This window comes from Cornus florida, unplaced genomic scaffold, assembly GCF_030987335.1.
Source record: "Cornus florida cultivar Cherokee Brave unplaced genomic scaffold, ASM3098733v1 CherokeeBrave_3.0.0_Hap2_Chr10, whole genome shotgun sequence".
In the NCBI taxonomy this organism is placed as follows: domain Eukaryota; kingdom Viridiplantae; phylum Streptophyta; class Magnoliopsida; order Cornales; family Cornaceae; genus Cornus; species Cornus florida.
In genome coordinates, this window is record NW_026775580.1 from 10,194,990 (window position 1) to 10,213,220 (window position 18,231).

The window sequence follows — 18,231 nt, forward strand, 5'->3', positions numbered from 1 at the left end:
CAAGGTCTCCGGTTTTATATTTAAGTTCCTCAACTTCATGGACCAAATTAATGTGATCTCCTATGGACTAGTCGGTTAGTAAGTCTTGTGGTTGACTTGCAAATAAAGTTGAAGATTGACGAAATATGGTAGAAGAAATAGGATGGCACCATTCCCAGAATCTACAACGTTCATGTTGTGGTTTTGAACATATATAACATAACTTTCCTTTGTTGGCATTTTGTTTTTTTGTAATTTTTACATCTTCCGTCTCTTGACACCAACAAAGTGTATTCATATACCTTATGTCAGGTAAGTCGATTGGCCCCATGCCTGATGCAGATGCAGCCTAAATAAAGGGAAATAAACACATTAAATACGGCTTCACCAAACCTTCTTCCAAAAAAATGGGGATAATCCAATTTCATCATGCAGGAAGTAAAAAATTTTTGAATAAAATGATATTTTCATCAATGAAGAGAGGGAATCCCTTACTGTGTTCTGAACATTAGATGGCCGAAGTGATCTGCGATTCCCACGACTGTTGGTGTAGGTGGCCATTGATGATCTTCAGTTACGAGATTTTAAGGAACACCTGCTGGTTTACAAAACATAGGAGTCCATCTCCAAATAGGAGAAGAATATAACCGTAATTCATATGAAGTCTGGTCATCGTCCTACCATAAACTTAAGAATGTGCATTAAGGCGAGGGCCAAGTTTTACATTTGTAAAAATCACTACTACCTTTACTAAAAATATAGCTAGGGCGAGTAGGGATCGTCCCAAGGGATTATGGGGATTGAGCAATGTCGGAGTTGATTGTGGAATCGCTATTAGGGCTAGTAGGTCGAGTGATCAAACAAGTGATTGGTTGGTTATTTAAACTAGAGAGCAACTAAATTAAATTAAGTAAGAATGCAATGCTAAAGAGAGTAAGTAAGGGAGAGAGAGATCTTGAGGTTTAGAGATCACCACCATGCAATGCATTTCTATATCATTGACAAATGATTAATGAGGGCAAATAGTGGGTTGCAATAGTGGTGTGTGTGTATTTGGTTGATTCAATAAGCAAGGAAGACTAGTTAAACATGTATTGTCTAAACATCATATGAAAGGCACAATATATCTAAGCTATGAAGCATATATTGTCTAAACAACATGTGAAAGGCACAATATATCTAAACAAGTTATTAATCTTTTCATTAAGCTCACAATCCAAATACAACACAAAGATAAAAACATATGCTAATTGCATTCAAAAGCTTGGATCATCAAATAACAAGCATAAATTGTCCTCCCATTTAACACTACACTACAACTACACTACATCTACACTACTAGCATGAAAATAAACTATGGGAGAGGCACAATCCATCAAGAGGTAAGCATGAACCATCAAGAGAATCACAAAAATATTCTTTTAAGCATAATGTTTTGACAATCTCTAAATCTATAGCATCAATACACATAGACATGCATCAATAACACAAAATTTAGAGATAAACACATGAACATCTATTCTAGCATGCATAGACATATGGATAGAATGAAATGACCAATTGGAAGCATTAAACCACATAAATCATTGAATAAACAAGATCTATATATATCAAAGTGTCAAAACATCAATTACAACACTAATCCCTCAATAATACACAAGATTAAGATATAGAAAGCATGCTTGGGGCTAACTCTAGCCCCAAGAGGATGTCTAGCCACTCATAGTGAGGATGCTCCAACCCTCAAGGGCTAACTCCATGGAAGAGGTTTGCTCCTTGTTGATGAAGATCTCCAATGGTGTCTCTAGTCTCCTCTTTCTCTACACTTCCTCTCCAAGAGATGATATCAAAAAATAATGTTGGCTCCTCTTTGAAAAAGTAATCTTTATCCTTATATAGGTAGGTCAAAATGACACCCAAAATGAGCTGGGGTCGTGCACACAATATTCCCCAATGATTGAATAAAGGACAATTTTCAATGAGCTGGAATTTTAACTTTTTCGCACTGGAGGAAGTTCGATCGATCGAAAGGAAGTGAGATCGATCGAAAGTAAGTGAGATCAATCGAACTTAGGTTGGATCGATCCAACTGGCTGAGCTTTTTGAAAAAAGACAAATCCGAGATATTTATGGGAGATATTTATGGGAAAAGGACAAAAGTAGTTGGTGGGTGGTACAGCCGTGGATAGGATCAATCATTTGGATAAAGACAAAGGTGTTCGATCGATCAAAGAATGATGTTGGATCGATCGAACTTTTGGACTTAAGTGCTTTGGGTCAAGGCTTGGATCTATCTTGAAGTGATGAGATCAATCAATGTTCGATCGATTGAACCTTGGACTTGGATCGATTGAACTTGCTGCTTTGCTTCACTTTGCTTTCTTTCTTCCTCTATTTTGCTCCTTTCTTTGTTTAATCCCAGAATTGCTTCAATTAAGCTCTTATTTGGCTGAGTTAGCTTATTTTTGGGATAAGTTCCTGAAAATGGAAATAATACGAAATCAATCTAAAATGGTAAAGTAAGATAGATAAAGGTACTAGAATGCCTTAACTTAAGGGGTTTAAATACGCACTTTTCAGTGCTCATCAAAGTCAATTTGGGAAGTCATGATTTATAGGACTCTATAAATACTAATTTCAATTGAAGTACAGAAACGTTCAATTTTTTAAATTTTGTATTTCAAAAATTTTGCTCTAATATTGTCCACTAAAATATGTAGGAAACAAATACCAAAGATAAATTGTGAACATAATTCGTACATAACATTCCAACATTTACCTATATTAAATCCCATATTATTCGTACATTAAACCCCAATACTTAAGTATATAAAATTATAATCTTTACGTAAAAAAAATCCCAAACATTACGTACATAACATCATATTTAAAATAGGCCTTCAATGTAATTTGTTGAAAGTTTTCCTTGCAACAACATGACATTTAAATCACACCAACAACGATGGCAAGTTATGACATCCTTGTTCAAAATCCAGCATCGCCAGTTAATGTGGTTCCCTTGCGGACAACATTGAGGAACACATTCAAAGAATCTAGCATTCTTACAGTATTGTTTCTAAATTAATGTAAGAATTTTTTTCTGGGCATTCTTCAATGCTGTTCGCAGATGCTCATTTCGCTATAACAAAATTAATAACTAAATTCCAGCCTCCTTGTCATCATCATCACAAAAAAGTAATGCAATGCATATGGCATATAACGACTCAAACCCATTTCGAGGCAGGAATGCCAAGCCTCTATGTTTGTTGAAGACAATCCAATCCACCTATGATATAGTCTTAATTAAAGTTGGCACTATATTCTTGTACATAACTTTGATTGATAAATATATAAATAATAGAATCTTGTGACACGTACCACTCCTCTTATAAACCTTGCATCATAATTTCTGCACTGAAAGCTATGTTGTATGTACGTACACCTATCTCCGATTACATATTCTAGCCCATTACTTCGAAGTACATGCTCTGCTACACCGTAACCTTCCCATGTCAGTGTCCATGGTGCATTTCTAAGTTGTTCCATTTCCCTTCAACATCATATGTAAATTTCAGTACAAACCTTTATTGAAATATATATTCTGTAATGCATGGGTATTGAAAAATAAGAACAAACCACTCATGTTTGTCCTTCAAATGGTTAAAGCATAAAGCATTAACTCTGCAAATGACATCGTCAATCCAATATTGCGTTTCTTTATCCATTGGATCACTGCTCTGTAAACGCAAAAGTTTGGGATTTTTTTTTTAATTGTGGGTAGGTTGTTATTAATATGACCCCTACTTAAAAACATTTGTAAATAACATTTCATACCTTCATGAATTGGCATATACAAAATTAACTACTACTGCATGGCTTTTGAAGAAGTCAAACTACTCGGTGATTACTTATTAAAAGGACACCTATTGAAATAGGTTTTGAAATAGCGTTTCATATAATATTATTTTTTTAATATTCACTGCTATATATATATGGTTTATTATTCTAATAAAGAAGTCAAACTACTTCATAATAATGAAAAGTGCATATGCAATATTAACTGCTATATATTATGGTAAGTGTAGGAAAGAAGTGAAAGTAGTTCAAAGGGATTAAGACTTTAATAAATTCTGAATGACCCAAAGGTAATCAATCAATCGAAACCTACAAAAGTTGGCATATCCAAAATTCACTGCTGTTATATATATTGCTATATGTACTAAAGAAGTAAAAGTAGTTGAAAGGAATTAAGAGTTTATTAATTTCTGAATGACCCACACCTAATCATAAACTTCCAAAGCTACCAAACTCGGCACATCTATAATCCAGTGCATATATATTGCTATATGTACTAAAGAAGTGAAAGTATATCCTTGGAATTATTAGTTCAATAAACCCAACGTGACCTAGCCCTAATCAATCAACGTAGTAAAGAAGTAAATAGCTATATATATTGTAAGTGGGTGGTATATATATTGTACCCTAGGGCCAATCCAACGAAACCCATACACCAAGTTTATCCATACCAATGGCTGGACGTTAATATTACGCTGTTTTTGTAGGTTAAAAAGTAGGGATATACACGAACCGGGCCAAAGCGATAGCACAGACGTGAGGGTTTCTTAATAGCAAGTATTATCCTTACCATAGTCATGTAGAGGCCGTTGAAGCAGTTCATCGATGGCACATGCACAAGCTTGGGTCCACGTCAAACTCTCAAGTCGAAGCAGTAGACATCAATCAACCAGTTCAACCTCAGCAACGTATCAAGTATAACGACTTGGTAGGTGCAAGGACTATGATTGTGGCAAAGTGCAGATGACTCAGGGTGACCATTCCTAGAGTACGGCATCTTGAAATACAAGAGTCGAATGCCACAGATATGGAATCTGTCATTGTCCAACTTAAACATGAGATCTGTCAATTAAATGTAAGATGGCGTAAGGCGAAGAAACTAACAAAGGCGATGAACACATGCGAGGATTCGGATGCAGAGGTTGAAAATATAATGATTGTCCTGGAGCTAAAATCGGATTCTGATTTGTCAGATTTTTCCGACTCCGGAGATGATGACTTTGAAATTCCACCGCCAAGGAGTCATACGTCCAAAAGAAAGTGAAATGTTGCTGGGGTTGTTGGGAATTATGATGTATTAAGCAGACTACTATATGTCTACACTTTTAATTTCAGACGGATCTATATATGTTGCAAATTTATGTTCGTTACCTTCAAGGGATTTGGCCTGGGATTATGTTGGGATACTTACTACGACTTATATTTATTAAAGTACGTACTTATTGGGATGTAATGCCCAATATATATTCTAAGGCAGATTTATATAGTTGCCTTCCTGGTCTTATATCATAAATATATAGTCTTAATTATATATCAATTCATAATTTCAATCTAACTTTGAAAGACATAATTTCGCATATATTGAGATTAATTGATATGAATTATACAAGTTGGACAATGAACTTATATTCTTGCCTTTAATTTACCAAACACAATAAAAATAAATGACTTATATATATTGTGTATGAATTATATATATTGTTTATCATAGTTAATAGGAATTAATAGTCCAAATAAAGACCCGGACCTAATCAATCAATCCACAAAAGATGACCTAATTAGTAGTCATCCTAATTCATACTTCAATAAATTGTCAAATGTCCTTCTCAACTGCAGTACCCTAATGGGCCGAGATTTGGAGTCACTGCGAATTGACACCCATTTTTGATACATTTAAGTCAGCGGCAGTCGCCATTTAACTCCACATTTATGGTACTTTCGTCACAATTTAAGGCATCTATATATCGATGCTTATTTGCCTTCATTTTTCTGAACATTGCCCCCATGCATATATATATATATATATATTTTATGTCAACTTTTAAATATATATTTTATGTCAACTTTTAAATATAAATGGCTTCATATTTCATTCAATATCATACATCATACACACATATTTCTTACACAGAAAATAAAACACCATAATATAAACAAACACACAAGGTCCAAACCCAACCTAGCAACACTGGTTGCAAACTTTCCAAAAACTATGTCACACCTAACTTCCGCACATACAAAAGGACACCTACCCCCCTCCAAAACATTCCTTCACAGCCACGCAGAAAGGGTCCTCCAAAATCCATCGTCGTTCCTCAAGTTCCATCGTCACTTGTGGCGTTAAAAGAGTTGAGAACTTCGACAACCATGTCATCGTTAAACTCGGCATTCCACAGCTCTTCAAGCCTCCTTAGGCACCATTCCACCCTCATCACCAACCTCCAGAGGCGAGTGAGGTCAGTCCCATAATTGTCAATTCACATGATCAGGTCTTGCAACGTAGGTAGAGGATCTGGACCAGTGGGTACCTGACGAACAGAGAAAGGACTGAAAGTGGGGTAATTGGGCCTGGGTCTACTTGGTCTGTGGTTTGGTAGTGCACCATTGCTGGTTTGCCTAGATGAAGACATGATGTTCGTGGGTGCTTGGAACACTACCTAGCACATATATTTATAGCACAAGTCATGGCACTGTGGGTGGGACTGGTGGTTAAACCGATTTATGTTTATAAGCCAATCCATGAATAAATATTCAACTACCCCAGTTCTTGGGATTGATAATACAAATTAAATTGATTTTATGTTTGTGGTAGTTGAGAATTTATGTACGTACTTCTTATATTCTATTAGGTACTTATTGGTATGTTGTTTACAATACATATGTATAATTTCAGGCAGAATGAAGTAGTTGTCTTGTTTGTCTCATATCCTAAATATATAGTCTTTATTTTATATTTCATAAAATTTTATATCTAAATTTGACGATAATAATTTCGGACATATATATTTTTTTAATTGATATAAGTTGTATAGGTTTATGAATTTATATCTATGAACTTATATCATTGCCTTTCATTTACCAAAAAAATTCAACGAAGAGGAGACCAGTATTTTAGGATACCTCTTTTTAGAGGTTGGCAGCCAAGGATATTGAGACTGGAACTCAGGGCAAAGGGTGAATGATTCATGTTTTTGATCCATGTAGGTAAAACAATGTAGGAATGTTTTCTACACATTAGTTTATTTTGGTGATTCCTTGTAATGTTTTCTACAAAAGAACATAAAAAAGAACAACAAAAAGGAGGTATTTTAGAATACGTCTTTCCCTATAATTATAATGGCTTTAATGGTAGAGATTTTGTAGTGACTTCGAATTGACAGCCATTTCCTATCAATTTATAAACCAAATTGTCAGCATTTAACTCCTCATTTATGGTAGTTTAGTCACAATTTAAGATATCATACATATGTAATTTTTCTTTCCTTTTTCCTCATCACTTGTCTAATATTATTCTTAATCATCATTTTTTTTCACATTGCCCCCATGCATATATATAGTAACGTGAATTTATACATATATATGGCTTCATATATCATTTAATATCATACATCATACATATAATTATTACGCAACCAAAAGCATAAAAAAAAACACCATCATATAAACATATATAGAAGGTCTAAACCCAACACAGCAAAACAAAGAACCTTCCAAATACTACTTCACACCAAAATTCCGCACATCGATAAGGGGTCCTTCACAACTAGCCGCCTCCAAAACAGTCGTTCTTCCTCAGGTTCTGTCGTCGTTTGTGGCGTCAGAGGAGTTGAGAACTTCCACAACCTGGTCGTCAGACTCTTCATTCCACAGCGTTTCAAGCCTTTTAATGCACTGATCCACCTTTCTCACCATACTCGACCGGCGACTCAGGTCACTCCCGAAATTATCTATGCACATAATAAGGTATTGTAGGGTACAGGGAGGATTTACAACAAAGGGTGCTTGACGCATAGAAATGGGACTGAAGGTGGGGTAATTGGGGCTGGCTGTGCATCTTCTATGGTTTGGTAGCGCACCATTGGTTGGCCTACAGGAAGACATTTTCTTGTGGGTGCTTCTAGCCAAGCCTCATGACATATATTTATAGTAGAAGTGGTGGCGCTGTGGGTGGGAGTGGTTGTTGAATGCATTTGTGATTCAAATCTATAGTTCAATTAATAATCAACTACCCTACTACACATTTATTATTCTGTTGGGATTTTATTTACATATTATATTGATTTTATGTACGTATGTGTTGTGATTTTATGTACTATAGGTATTGGGATTTTCTGTACGTATGTATTGCGATTTAATGTACGAATTTCTTGAGCTATTATGTACATATGTGTGTGGATGTTTGATTGGTACATTTTTTATCCTTCAAGTAACACAGTGAAACTTGTGCAAAGGTGAGTGTTAAAATTGGAGTGAATTTTTGTACAATAATGTGCTGTTGTCCACTTACAATTGCCGACATAAATGATTCAACATGTCTTTGATCCATGTAGGTAAAACAATTTAGGAACGTTTTCTACATATTACTTTATTTTTGTCCTACCTTGTAATGTTTTGTAGTAAAAAACAATTTTTTTAAAAAAAGAAGAAAAATGAGGTATTTTAGAATATCTCTTATTGTACAGAACTCGATGATACTAGGACTCGAACCCAGGACAAAGGGTCAACATTTGCCAACACCTAAGCCAAGAGCCCATTGTTACTCTCAGTGTTTGATTGGTACATTTTTTAAGCTTTAAGTAGCTTGAGTTACATTAATATTTCTCATCCATGAATTAATATTCAACTACCCCACTACACATTTATTATTGTGTTGGGATTATATTTACATATTATATTGATTGATGTCTTTGATTCATGTAGGTAAAACAATGTAGGAATGTTCTGTGCATATTACTTTATTGTTGTCCAAAAGGCCTTCAAAAAAAATAATTACATGAAAAATGAGGAATTTTAGAATACCTCTTTTCCGACATTGCCACTCATTCATACTGAAACTCGAACCCAGCACAAAGAGTCAACATTTGCCAACGCCTAAGCCAAGAGTCCATTGTTGGTCTCAGTGTTCCATTGGTACATTTTTTGCGCTTTAAGTAGCTTGGGTTACATTAATATTTTTGAACAAACAATCTATTTAATTTGACAGTGATTCTCTTATGTATTTCTTGCTTCCAAAACATGGTCATACCCAAAATAAGACATACAAATTGTAAAGTTCAAACAGTGGATTTACAAAACACGGTGATACTCAACACGTGGAACATGTTTCAAGCATGCACACAATGAATACAAAGTCAATTACATAACAGCTAAAGGTAACAAGGGTAGCCAAAGTAGGCCATAAACTTTGTACAAGATGTCCAAAAGATTACAAGGATACAGACAATCAATGATAAATCAATTACATCACAAGTTTCTTCTCAATATTGAAAGAGTTGATGCTGAATTGGATGATTCATCCCTGACGTCATTGTCATTCCAGATGTTGGCATCACATTTGCTTACCTAGATGTCTGCAATTAACCACAACGATAACAAATGTAATCCAAATAATTTTTGTAAACTGTTATCTGTCAGCACATTTATAATGAGAACAATGATAAAAACATTAGTGGAGAAGGAATAAATGATTACCTCATCACCTCCCAAACGATAAGCACTTGATTCATCATATGAAGAGGGCGTACTAAACAGTTGAGATGACAATATGGCTGGATCGCCAATATCAACCTGAAACATTTATATTGTTGACAATACATATTAAGGTAGGACGAACAGAGGCCTTAGGCAACCCCCATAATTCACTGCTATATGATTTTAACCACACCATTTTATCTGATATTCCAGTGGATAATAGATAATTTACATAGGGTACTGAAAGGTTTAGTCAGACAAGAGTTTATGCAACGCTGGATCAAGGTCTTATGAACTAGGATTGGGATAATGTATTTCCAAGTTCACATATTATTCTTACTCCACAACATTCATTTCAGATTATAGGGGACTTAAAGTGAATTTCTTTGCACATTGGTGAAGGTCCAAAGCCTTTTGAATTTTTGTTGGTTTGGAATAAACAGGCAGTGATTCGCAACATTATCTTTGATTTATAGTCATAGGTGGGAATCCAATCCAGAAGCTACTGTACTATTTTACAATGGTTAAAAGGGCTATAAAAAATTAGAACTTTTGTAAAGTTTGGGTCTGTTTTATTTTAGGTTATTGGTATTAGGAAGTCTCTTGAGCAAGTGCAATTGAGTTTAGCTGAGAATCTTATGAATGATGTTTTCATTGAGGAGCAGGATATTAGACAGAAATTTGAATGTGTTAGCTCTAATGAAGCAATTCTTCTGTCTCACAAGACAAGAATTGTAACGACCCGGTCATTTGCCTCCCTTTCCTTTTTCTTGAAATTTTATGAATGAATTTTTTTCGTTTAATTTTCTTTTCTGAGCTCTGTTTCGTGTCGCTTAGTGTCATCTCGAGTGCTCGGAATTGGTTTTTGAGACTCTTTCATGTGAATTGACAACTTCCTTTGAGGACCGAGTCATTTTCGCATTTTCACTTTTCGGACACTATGCGTCTTTCGTCCTTTTCCCTGTTTCATCTTTTTCCCTATTCTGTCTTTTCCCCGTTTGTCACATTATTGGCACAGCCTCACTTCTCATGCTCGGAGTTGGTTCTTGACTTCACGTGCCTTCATCTTGAGTGGTTTCCTTGAAATACGTATCTTCACTTTTGCAAAAAAGTACTCTAGTTGCTCCCGGTGTCCATAGGGGCGTGGATGCACAATTCTTCAGAATCTTTTTCTTTTCTTGGGGTGTTTTGTGTAAATATCTTTTGAAGATATTTTATTTTAGGGGTATCTAAGAAAATATCTTTTGGAAGATATTTTCATTCTGGGGCAGTTTAGCAGTTAACCCTTTTTATAGGGGCCATTGTGCAATTAACGAAAGTTATTACAAAATATCTCGTCTGGAGCCTGAATCCTCGTACGGGATTCATTTTCACTTTTCGTTGACTCATAAATTCATAGAATTTCCTTCTGGTCATTTTTCTCCAGTTTCAGAGTTTTTGGACCCGGTTGCCGCCGAACTTGTTCGGGGCATAACTTTCTGCTCGTGACTCGGTTTTTGATGTCGTTTCTTCCGTTGTTCATATTTTATCATTTTGAATCTTTTTTGTTCATGGATTTTTGCCATTTGAGCGCGTTTGCTCAAATTCCACTTTTCCGGACTCGGCGGGGCCCGTTCGGGGCACTTTTTGAGATTTCTATAAAAGGGGGGTGAAATATTTTATTTTTCATCTTCCCCACTGTCCTTGCACGACCTGAAGCAGCCATGGATGCCCATGGAGCTGCCACCTTCTTTCTCCTCCTTTGATTTACTTTTCCTAAGTAAAAAGTCTTCGGCCTTCCCGGTTTTTGTTTCCCTCGACATGTTCTACCATTCCCCCATATTAGAATTCATTTTTGACCATTTCTTGAGTTTGGGTTTGAGATCAAGTTATGATTTTCATGGGGCTTCCTTCGGATTCATGTAGATCGTGTTGTCCCCGACAAAACCCTTCGGTTTCGGCGGATTCGGAACACTTTTTTTTCGGTGGGCCTTTGAGGTTTTCATCTCAAATTGAGGTAGGGGGTGTTATAGGTTTAATTATTGTTATATAACATGCTATTGATGCTTATACAACTTGTTTACATGCTTAAATATGAAATCTAGAGATTTTATTATTTAATTTTCTTGTGAAGGATTTAATTTTCCCGGTTGTCCATAACTTTGTTTAATCATGTGGCATGATAGAATATTACCCCTTTATATGTTGATTAACATATATTAAACTGAGAGAAATTGGACAAGTAACGAAGATTTTATTTAATATTTTACTAGAATAAAATATTAATTCATGTGGCCTTAACTAGCTTGAAATCGATGTGTGTTAGCATATTATATTAGGTCCTAGCATGCTCTTCAACATAAATTAAATTGAGAGTAATCGGAGAAGTTTTGAAATCTAGTAATATTTAATTAATTAGATTAATTACTTTATTCCGGGTGTACTATTCACCCCATTGGAATTCTGACTTGATATTCTTGATATGCATGCTATATGGTTTCACATGTATTAAATCTAGAATATTTGGTTAGGTTTTGAAATCTATCATTTATTATTTTTCTAGTATTAAAGTTTAATGCTCATGGCCATTCATTGCATGGAATTCACTTGTGTCATGTTTTTAAATCATGTCATGGTATGTTGTATAACATATTTAAATTTGAGATCATTTGGATGAATTTCAAAACTTAGAGATTTTAATTAAGTGTAATAATTAAAATCCATTCAATAGCTCATTGGTCTTGATTAAGTTTATAACTTGGAATTCATGCTTTTCATGACAAATTCCTTCACATGTATCAAATTGAGAATAATAGGATAAGTTTGAAACTTATATTCATTTACTTCCTTTGTATGGAACTTAATTCACATTGTCATGTCTTGCATGAAATGGACTTGTAACTTGACATTGCACTTGACCTTGATATGATCCTTGACACACCTTGTTCATAGAACATTTGGACTTGCCTCGTAATCATGATAATTTAATCCCTTAGGTTTATTAAATTTTCCTTTTTATGCTTCCATCGGTTTCATTAATGTACTTAATGAACATGCACACTTGTCTTTGAATGATTTAATTACTCATATGTTGCTTAGAAAGTAATTGAATTATATATCTTATACTTGTAGTATATTTACTTCAATGAACTCCATGTGCTATATATCTTGGATGTTGTCTATATAGTTGCATACTATGATTTCTTATCATCTCACATGCCATGATAGTTGATGAACTAGGGGCATGACTTGCGTGTTCCAAAATCTTGGTTGTGCATGAAACGTGGTTAATGTATTTATTGTATTTGATACAATCTTGACTTGCACAACTTGTTGATTTTTGAACTTAGGATATCAATCAAGAGTAGGGGAAGGAACCCTTGGGTTGATAATCCCTAAAGTGATCCCAAGAATAGGGGAAGGTACCCTTAGGTTGATAATCCCTAAAGTGATCCCAAGAATAGGGGAAGGTACCCTTGGGTTGATAATCCCTAAAGTGATCCCAAGAATAGGGGAAGGTACCCTTAGGTTGATAATCCCTAAAGTGATCCCAAGAATAGGGGAAGGTACCCTTGGGTTAGTAACCCTAAAGTGATTCTAAGAGTACGGTTTTAATCCAGGCGATATCCAAGTTTCCACATTGTTTGATTTCACTCTTTAAATTTCAAGTTGCTATTCTTTGAAGATTTAAACTTTTCGTGTATGTGAAATGCTCCAATCATGCCAATTGCATTTATAATGTAATTCTTGCTAACTTATATCCGAATATACTTCTTATTGTGTTAAATAGTATGTTCCAATCATGTAAAGTGCCTTGACAATGTGAACTTGTATTCTAGTAACTCCTTGTTGTGTTGTATAGATTATTCCAAACTTTGCCTAATTGCATTGATAATGTAATTCTTGTTAACTTGTATTCAAGCATCCTTCTTCTCATGTTCTTTGAATTATCCAAATCTTGATTCATTTTATACATGTTTAAGTATCATGATTCTTGTTGATTATTACTCTAGGGTAGCTTAGGATGCTCCCTGAGTCTCATTGTGACATAGACGTTAGGTGGCATGAGCCCCTCTGACATGTTTCACCTTAAGGTGATAAAATTGTAAAATGCTAAGTCGATGCATGCTCATCTCTTACGAGTAGCTTTATGTTGCTCACCCCTACGTTACTGGGGCATATTTCAGTTACAGGACTCAAGACTTGAAGGTTTCATTGCCTTGGATGATTTGTAGGTTCTCATGACAAAACTTGTATGCTTTGATTCTATGTATGTAAAGTGTGCATAAGTACACTATTTTCATTGTATTCAACATGTATAAGATGAGGCCGGTGGCCAATAACATGTATTATGTATTCTGCACTTTACTTTCAAAGTTATTATGAAAACATTGAAAATTCACAAGTCTTTTCTTCATAACTTTTTCATTAGGCATGGGAATTCCACTCTTTCTTTTTCATAGGGATTCTATAATCATGTATGAGGTGTAGCCAAGGGCCAAACACCATTTAGTGTTCATTTTTGCATTTTAGTTCACATATTGCATTTTGGGATAAAATAGTAGAATTCGAGCCTTTAAGGGTTTATTTTCAAATCAAGTGGTGCAAAGTGTATTCCGGCACCTCCACTAGGTCTCATTTATCTTGTATGAAGTGTGGCCAAGGGCCAAACAGTCATTTGAAACCATTTCCTAATTTTGGTTTCCATATTTTCCATTTCAAGTTATTTTTGCCTTTTTGGCCCTTGGGCGGTCGAATTTTGACTCGGCCATTTCCGGGAGCCGCGAACCATTCCCGGGCACTCAAAATCACCATTTATGTCTACGTGCATGATCGTTTCTGGGAAAACCCTCTTCCTTGGCAATTTGAGCCTCCTAGGGATTCATTTTACATTTTTTTGCATAATCTGGTGTAGGGGCACTTTGGGGTTTTCCTTAGGGAAATAAATTCCGGTCTTCCCATGGTCACTTAGAAAACGTGATTTTAGGGGGTTTCTTTTTTGTGTTTTTTCAGAAAATGTCATCTTGGTGACGGAAATTAATCGCAAAGTTCAGCTTTCTGTTTTTTTTTTAGCAGCTTTTTGGACCTCCATGACCAGATTTCGTGGAGGGGCATTTCAGGCATTCTACATTGCATTTTTTTTTTAATATTCTAGCGAGTCATGTAGAAAATTCAATTTTGAGGGGGGTTTCTTCTTCGTGTTTTTCTAGAAAAATTCATGTTCTAGCCCGTTTTTGCTCTCAGTTGCAGACAGTCACTGTAGCAACTTTTAACCCTCTTATTCAGTTCTGATCTAGGGGCATTTTGGGGATTTCACAGTGATTTTTTTTCGATTCCGTCTGCGTAGTCGGGTAGAAAACTCGATTTTGGGGGGGGGGGGGTTTCTTCTTCGTGTTTTTCTAGAAAAATTCGGTTCAGCCTCCGTTTCAAGCCTCAGTTCTGGAACCTCACTTTTTTTTCTTGCTGTCAGCTAGTGTATGCCATTGGGCGCTGGCATGGGTGCCGGTGGGCTCATGCATGGGCGCCATGTGCGCCATGGCCTTCGTCGGGCTGCCGCGACGTCTCAACTTCAAACCCTCGTTTCTCCCTCGTTCGGACTCCAAATCGAGTGAACTTTTTTTTGAACTTGACTAATTTTTTACTGTCTTTCCAACGGTGTGCTCGATTGCACCCGGATCTTTCTGGATAATTACCAGTTTACCCTTTTAGCCTTAAGTGCTCGTTTTTCTTCGTCAGGCCATTTCTCCTTTGTTCAGACTCTGAATCATGCGATTCTTGAGTCCATCCTGACTATTTTTTTGTTGTCTTTCCAGCGGTGTGCTCGGTGGCACTCGAATCCACATTTTTTATAAATGACTATTTTGCCCCTGGGGGCTTATTTGTCATATTTTTGATCTTTTGCTCCTGCATCAGTTCTTATTGAGTTCCACGAGCTCATGGAAGATCACTTTGACTTTTTAGAGTCTTGTTTTCTGTTTTCGCTTCCTCATATCGGATCCGTTATCGGGTCAATCTTCGGTTCATCACAGGACACGCTGACCTAAAAACCAGGGTCGTCACAAAAATTAGATGGATAAAGGACCAAGACAGGTGCAGAAGGTTTTTGCATCAGCAAATTAAAAAGCATACAGCTAGAACCAATATCACTGTCATTCAGGATGCGGCAAAGAATTTTATACATGATTATGAGCATATGAAAGACAATGAGGAACTTCATTTTGGGGCATGATGAAGATATTATGAAGATACGAGGAATTTAAAACGGACGAAGCTTGCTGCTCCTAAAGAAGAAGGTGGTTTGGGGGTGACAAAAGTTTTGGATATTGATTTACCTGAAAACTGTGTATTAGCTTTGGATTATTTACTATCCAAAGATATGATTTCGATGGTTGGGTATAAACATTGTTCATGTTACTTAAGGAATACATCCTTTTGGCAGGTCATTCCAAAGATTTCAGATTCTTCTATATGGAAGAGTATAGTTGCTATTTGGGGGACTTCATGAAGATCAACTGTAAGTATGTTATTGGAAAAAGGAACTAAAATCAACATTTTTCTTCATCCTTGGTGTGATAGTAAAATGATGTCAATTTTTTTTTTTTTTATCACATATAGTTTTCGATCAAGAGTTTTAGGGATTTTATTGCTGCAGGTCAATGTAAAATGGATAATATTCCAACTGATCTACATCAATGTTTTGCATTAGGTTTCAGTGTGACTTTTTCTGATGTTGCCTAGTCTGAGCAGAGTTTGGTGTGGGATATGTCTCATGTGACCTTTGTAATATATTGTTTAGATGTAAAAAATTAGGTCCATTTTGGAAAAACAAAGAAAATAATGCATCTTAATTAACACCCTTACATGGTTAATTGATGAAGTACATGGTTCACCAATATTAAGTTGTTTGTTGTGGAATACAGCTAGTGGTGTTACGTAAGATTCTTCATTGAGAAATGAATTTCTGCACCCTAAAATATTTCATTTAAACACTGTCAATGCACTTTTAAACATAATCAACATGTTAACCAATAGTTATGAATGAATAATAATTGCTTATATATAATATACTTACAATAATACTCACATTCACTAAGATATAGGATAGGGTTGACGGACTATCGCTGCCACCCTCATCTCCTAAAACAACTGTTTCATTTGATATCTAAAACATAAAAAAATGTTAGTTTCTTCCACTCACGAGTGTTTTATGACGAAGGATATAATGTTATGAAATCAAATTTATTTTGTTCGCATGTTCAAATAGTTAAACAATGAAATAGCAGTGCGTGCGATAGTAACGTCTACCTGGCCTATTACTTTCATTAACTTCCTCATTTTCCCACTATTTAACTCTATGGCTAGTTTCAGCTTCTTAAATCGTCCTTTAGAGGTATCTTTAACTTTCAGGGACATAGGAATTGTTCCACTATTGTTTTTCACCCTTTTTTTTTCCCTTAACTCTTGCAATTTTCTCTGTAAACCTACAACCATAAGTTATTTGTATTGTTCTTTTCTAGTCCAGTGCTTTTTCTAATAGATCATTATATCCTTCGAGGTCATGTGATGCAATGGAAGATATTTCAGTCATTATATGGCAAAGCATCCTATGCCGTCGCCTAATCTCAAGTTGAGGATCCAGATTCATGTTAGTGGAAACAATTTCCTCCAACCTGCCATCTCTAACATTTCTAGTCCACATTTTTATTATATATCGAGAAGGCAACTCATTCACAAACATGCAGTCTTTAAGGATTTTTAGATTGTGCCTGCACAAATAGCCATCTCTTTGAAATTTACAACATGAGCATGACAATTCATCTTCAAATGTCCTGCTCACACGATGTTGCACCCATCCTCACCAGCAACTTTATAAACACGGTGTCCATTATTATTCAAGTCACTGCAACTAATAACAGCCTAACTCGCAAGAGCAACTAAAAACTCCTCCTAGAAAAGCTGAAATATTACCTTGGGGTACACCTTCCCTGCTTGACGTAATATGTGGCACTTTGTTTTTAGTTCCGGTTGCCTCTCCACCAAGTCATACTCGGCTTCATACTCCTTGTACCGTTTATCAGACAACAATCTGTCAAAGTGTGTGAAGAATTCTGGTAGAAGGTTGTCTGGAATGGTAATACTTCAATTGACCATTGAAGCTTTCACTCAATTGCATGATACTCATTCCTGCAGACCAGTCGTGTTTGACAAATGCTAGGGCCCATTTATGTCTCAAATCAAATAAAGTGGAAAGCCACTTATTACCAGCAACACCATACTCTACAATCATTAAATCCCATTCCCTAATAAAATCATCCTCCTCCTCAATTTGGAACATTAATTTTGAGATGACCTTCTTTATTCCTTCAACGCGTTTAAATAGAAACAGTAGGTTCTTCTGCGCATTATTGATTAAGTGCTAAACACATAAATAATGCTTCGTCACTGGCATGACTTGCACGATTAATTAACTTAATACCCGTGTTGCAAATATGCAAATCCAAAAAATACAACTGAAATAATACGATTGTTTTAGCATGAGACAATACAAGAATAGAGATGCATGAAAGTTATTCACCTGCTTTAATGCCTTAGCCATTGCAGCGTCTTGATTCATAATAATTGTCTTTGGCGCTTTTCCACCCATTGCTTTCAAGAACGTTTCAAATAACCAGACAAACGAATCCGCTGTCTCATCATACATTAAGGCTGCTCCAAACACAGCGGTCT